Source organism: Rhinopithecus bieti, unplaced genomic scaffold, assembly GCF_001698545.2.
Source record: "Rhinopithecus bieti isolate Rb0 unplaced genomic scaffold, ASM169854v2 scaffold_13348, whole genome shotgun sequence".
Lineage (NCBI taxonomy): Eukaryota > Metazoa > Chordata > Mammalia > Primates > Cercopithecidae > Rhinopithecus > Rhinopithecus bieti.
The window spans coordinates 7,930,333-7,936,332 of record NW_016808764.1 but is presented as its reverse complement, the minus strand read 5'-3'; the positions used below and the strand labels follow the sequence as shown (position 1 = coordinate 7,936,332).

Genomic DNA, 6,000 nt, shown 5'->3' with positions numbered 1-6,000 from the left:
ATATAAGAAAAGCACAGCCGAGCATGGTGGCTTGCACCTATAATCCCAGCACTTTAGGAGGCCGAGGTGGGTGAACCACCTGAGATCAAAAGTTTGCGACTAGTCTGGTCAACATGGTGAAATCCTGTCTCTACTAAAAATGTAAAAATTAGCCAGGCATGGTGGTATGCCCCTGTAATCCCAGCTACTTGGGAGGCTGAGGTGGGAGAATTGCTTGAACCTGGGAGGTGAGGCTTTTGTGAGCTGAGCCTGGGTGACAGAGCGAGACCCTGTCTCAAAAAAAAAAAGGAAGAAGAAAAGAAAAGCAGGCCAGGTGCGTGGCTCCCACCTGTAATCCCAACACTTTGGGAGGTTGAGGTGGGTGGATCGCCTAAAGCCAGGAGTTCAAGACCAGCCTGACCAACATAGTGAAACCCCATCTTTACTAAAAATAAAAAAAATAAAAAAAATTAGTCGGCCATGGTGGCAGATGCCTGTAATCCCAGCTTCTTGGGAGGCTGAGGCCCGGGAATCACTTGAACTAGGGAGGCAGAGACTGCAGTAAGCCGGATCGTACCACTGCACTCCAGTATGGGCAACAGAGCAAGCCTCTATCTCAAAAGAAAAGAAAAGAAAAGAAAAGAAAAGAAAAGAAAAGAAAAGAGTACAAAATTAAAAGCAAGAAAACATTAAAGCGATTAGAAATCCTGGGGAGTGTGAGAGAAGGAAAGTTTTCAAAAAAAATATATAATCATAATACATCTGCTGGCTCTTCAGTGAACAATATTTACCAGTGACATAATTATAAATAGTCATATCATTGTATGAGAAGGATGGGAGACAGGGAGTATAAGGGAGCTAAATCCACCACCATTGTTTCAGAATGTAAATAGATAATATCTGAAACTGATACATCAAGAAATACATGGCCAGGCATGGTGGCTCATGTTAGCATGGAATTTAGTGTCAGAAAAAATTTTACTGAGCATTTGCACCGTGCTAGGTATTTTCTACACATTCATTTAAATCTCACAACCACAACAACAAAAACACTTCTTTAGTGCTTACTATGTGCCAAGTACTGTTTCAAAAACTTAACGTTTATTATCTCATTCCATCTTTGCCATAACTTTATGTTAGTCTTATTTTGCCCACTGAACCAATGAGGAAACTGAAGCACAGAGGGAACAAGTAACTTGCCCAAGGTCATGAGATTGAGAGTCACGGTGCTGGGACCTGAGCCTGGGTAACCTGGCTCCAAAGTCTGTGTTCTGAACCTCTACACTCTGTTGTGTTGTCTAGCAAAGCCAAGGCATAGATATTATTGTTGGTTTGTTGTTGTTGTTGTTGTTGTTATTGTTGTTTGAGACAGTTTCTCTGTGTCACCCAGGTTGGAGTGCAACCTCGACTCACTGCAACCTCCGACTCCCAGATTCAAGCAATTCTCCTGCCTCGGCCTCCTGAGTAGCTGGGATTACAGGCGCCTGCCACCACACCTAGCTAATTTTTTGTATTTTTAGTGGAGACGGGGTTTCACCATGTTGGCCAGGCTGGTCTCGAATTCCTGACCTCAGGTGATCCACCTGCCTTGTCCTTCCAAAGTGCTGGGATTACAGGCATGAGCCACCGTGCCCAGCCCAGGCACAGGTATTATTATCTAATCCTTGAAGGTGAGGAAACATACAGACAGAAAGTCACTTTTCTAAGATCATATAGATAGTATGTTATGAGATCTGGTTTGACCATGGATTAGATTGATTTTGACACCCATGCTTAGTCTCTCCATTGCATCATGCACAACTGTGTTTACAAAAATGAGCTAATTGGGAAAAAAAGGAGGGCATTCACCCTCACCACTGCTATTCAACATAGTGCTGGAAGTTGTAGCCAGTGAAATAAGGTTAAAAAAACAAAAAAGAGAGAGAGAGAGAATAAAAAGCACACCAATAAAAAGGGAAGGAAAAGAATGGTCCATATTTGCAAATGACATGGTGGTCTACACAGAAAATTCCAAGAAATCTATAGAAAAACAATTGGAACTGGCTGGGCGCAATGGCTCAAGCCTGTAATCCCAGCACTTTGGGAGGCCGAGGTGGGCGGATCACCTGAGGTCAGGAGTTTGAGACCAGCCTAGCCAACATGGGGGAAACCCTGTCTCTACTAAAAATACAAAAATTAGCCAGGTGTGGTTGTGGGAACCTGTAATCCCAGCCACTTGGGAAGCTGAGACAGGAGAATCACTCGAACCCGGGAGGCGGAGGTTATAGTGAGCTGAGACCGCACCATTGCACTCCAGCCTGGGCAAGAAGAGCAAAACTCCATCTCAAAAATAAATAAATAAATAAATAAATAAATAAATAAATAAGTTCTGCAAGTTCACAGGATACAAGAGAAAGACACAAAATTATTTCTGTATTTATGTATTAACAATGAACACATGAAAACTGAAATTAAAAATACAATGCCTTTTATAATTGCTCAAAAGATGAAACAATTATGTGTAAATCTAAATAAATAAGTTTAGGAATTACATGCCAAAAACTATTAAATCAAAGATCTAAATATACAGAGAAACATAATGTGTTCATGAGTAGAAGACTCAGTAAAGATGCCAAATCTCCCCAAATTGAGATGCAAATGTAACAGAATTCCTGTCAAAAGTTCAGCAAAATTTTCTACAGATACAGACGAAATTATTCTGAAATGTATATGGAAAGGCAAAGGGGCTAGAATAACCAAAACAATTTTCAAAAGACATTGATAAACTCGGAGGAATCACTCTTCCTCACATCAGGACTTACTAGATGTAGCTACAGTAAGGTCAGGCGTAGGGGCTCACACCTGTAACCCCAGCTCTTTGGGAGGCTGAGGCGGGTGGATTGCTTGAGGCCAGGAGTTCAAGACCGGCTTGGGCAACATGGTGAATTCCCGTCTCTAAAATCTTCTTGTATCTAAAAATACAAGAAGAAAAATTAGACGTGTGCAGTGGTATGAACCTGTAGTCCCAGCTACTTGAGAGGCTGAGGCAGGAGGATCACTTGAGTCTGGGAGGCAGAGGTTGCAGTGAGCCAAGATTGCACCATTGCACTCCAGCCTGAGTGACAGGAATAAAACCCTGTCTCAAAATATATATATGAATAAATAAATAAGTATGAATAGCTGTAGCCACAGTAATAAAGACTATGTAATAAGGGCAGAGGGAAAGACACAGAGATCAATGGAACAGAATGAAAAACCTAGAAATAATGCCACACGAGTGCAGCCAACTGATTTTTTAACACCCGTCTGCTTTTGCATCAACCAACTGATGTTTTACAAAGATGCAAAAGCAATTCAATATAAGAAGCGTAATATTTTTTCCAAATGGTGCCAAAGCAAAAAAAAAATTTTAAGTATCCTGACCTACATCTCACACCTTATATAAAAACTAACTAATTGAAAATGGATCATAGACTTCAACATAAAATGTAAAACTATAAATATTTTAGAAGATAACAAAAGGGGAAATCCTTGGAGCACATGAAGAACTCTTAAACATGACACCAAAAGTGTAATTCATAAAAGAATAAATTGATAAATTGGACTTCAAAATGAAAAACTTTTACTCTGTAAAAGACTTCATTAAAAGGATAAAAAGATAAGCTATAAACTGGAAGAAATTATTTGCAAATCACATATCTAACAGAAGGCCACTTTGGAATAAAGAACTCTCAAAACTGAACAGTAAATAAATAATAATAATTCAATTAGAAAATGGGCAGCCGGGCACGGTGGCTCACGCCTATAATCCCAGCACTTTGGGAGACCGAGGCGGGCAGATCACAAGGTCAAGAGATTGAGACCATCCTGGCCAGCATGGTGAAACCCTGTATCTACTAAAAATACAAAAATTAGCAGGGCGTGATGGCTTGCGCCTGTAGTCCTAGGTACTCAGGAAGCTGAGGCAGGATAATCGCTTGAGCACAGGAGGTGGAGGTTGCAGTGAGCCGAGACTGCACCATGCACTCCAGCCTGGTGACAGAGCGAGACTCCTTCTCAAAAGAAAAAGAAAATGGGCAAAAGGCGCATTTCACCAAGGAGGATATACAAATGGCAAACAAGCACAGGAAACGATGTTCAACACCATTAGCCATTATGAAAATCCAAATTAAGACCACAATGAGTTACCATTACTCACCTATTAGAACATCTGAAATAAAAAAACAGTGACAGTATCAAATACTAGCAAGGATGTGGAGAAACTAGATTTCTTGTATGTTACTGGAGTATAAAATGGTATAGCCACTCTGGAAAAATAGTTGCCACTTTCTTAAAAAAAAAAAAAAGATACACTTACTATATGATCCAGCAATTGCACCCCTGGGCATTTACCCCAAAGAAATGAAAACTTATGCCCACACAAAAACTGATCTATGATTGTTCATAGCAACTTTATTTGTAGTAGCCAAAAACTGGAAACAACCAATATGTTCCTTGATGGGGAGTGGTTAAAGAAACTGTGGTACACCTATGTCATGGAATCCTACTCAGTAATAAAAAGGAATAAACTACTGATACACATAACAACTTCGATGGATCTCAAGGGCTTTATGCTGAACAACAACAAAAAAAATCTACACTCAAAAAGTCACATAGTGTGTGATTCTATTTATATAACATCCCCAAAAAGACAAAATTTTAGACATGAAAAATGCATCAATGATTGCTAGAGGTAAGGGATGATGGAGAGAGTGGAGGTGAGTGTGACTATAAAGATGAAAGGGGACCGAGCATGGTGCCTCACCCATGTAATCCCAACACTTTGGGAGGCTGAGGCAGGCGGATTGCAAAAAAACAAATGACCCCATTAAAAAGTGGACAAAAGACATGAACAGACACTTCTCAAAAGAGGTGTGGGTCACTTGAGGTCAGGAGTCCGAGACCAGCCTGGCCGACATGGTGAAACCATATCTTTACTAAAAATACAAAAATTAGCCAGGAGTGGTGGCTTACACCTGTAGTCCCAGCTACTTGGGAGGCTGAGGCACAAGAATCGTTTGAACTGGGAAGAGGAGGTTGCAGTGAGCTGAAATCGCACCACTGTACTCCAGTCTGGACGACAGAGCGAGACTCTGTCTCAAAAAAAAAAAAAAAGAAAGAAAGGAAAAGATGGCAGTGGTTCTTTTCCCAGCTCTGCTGCTTATTCTGAATTCATTTATACAACATGTGGCTCACACTTATTAATTACCTAATGTATGTAAGTATAATGTATATTGGGGATGTACTTATAATACAAAATTATTTTGTTTATAATATAAGTGTATTGGGGACATATTTATAATATAAAATTATTGACCCAGCACGGTGGCTCATGCCTATAATCCCAGCAGTTTAGGAGGCCAAGGTAGGTAGATTACCTGAGGTCAGCAGTTTGAGACCAGCCTGGCCAACACAGTGAAACCCCGTCTCTACAAAAAAATACAAAAATTAGCCAGGCATGGTGGCAGGCACCTATAATCCCATCTACTCAGAAGGCTGAGGCAGGAGAATTGCTTGAACTCAGGAGGTGGAGGCTGTAGTGAGCCGAGGTCCCACCACTGCACTCCAGCTGGGCAACAAGAGCAAAACTCCGTCTCAAAATAAATAAATAAATAAATAAATTAAATTAAATTAAATTAAATTAAATTATTTTGTTGTTTATCTGAAATTCCAATTTAACTGGATGTCCTGGGTTTTTGTTTGTTTAGTCTTTGCTGCTATTTTGTTTTCTGTTGTTTTACTAAATCTGACAACACAACCATGGTCCTTGCCTTTATGGAATGTATAACAAACAGTTGAATAAGAAGACAAAAAGTCTTCAAGTAACCAAAATGATAAAGTAAAAGAACAACGGTTCTATAATCAAGACTATGGAAAATTGTTTTAGACAAGGGTAGTGATGTTTGACATGCTGGGACATAAAGAGAAGCCTGGAATCAGAATGATCAATGTAATTAGAACAGCAGGGGCTGTGGTGCAGAAAAAGGTTTGTAGTGCTCCAGG

The 6,000-nt window shown here is 40.1% G+C and overlaps 1 protein-coding gene across 1 annotated transcript in view; it reads right to left on the bottom strand.

Moving 5' to 3' along the window:
* Nucleotides 1–2,571: 2,571 nt before the first annotated feature.
* Nucleotides 2,572–6,000, bottom strand: part of LOC108538868 (bcl-2-binding component 3-like) — a 33,985-nt gene continuing 30,556 nt past the window's right edge. The window contains exon 4 of the transcript XR_001888212.1: nt 2,572–2,930. The gene's annotated coding sequence lies outside the window, so the exon portion shown is untranslated. The remainder of the gene's footprint in view (nt 2,931–6,000) is intronic.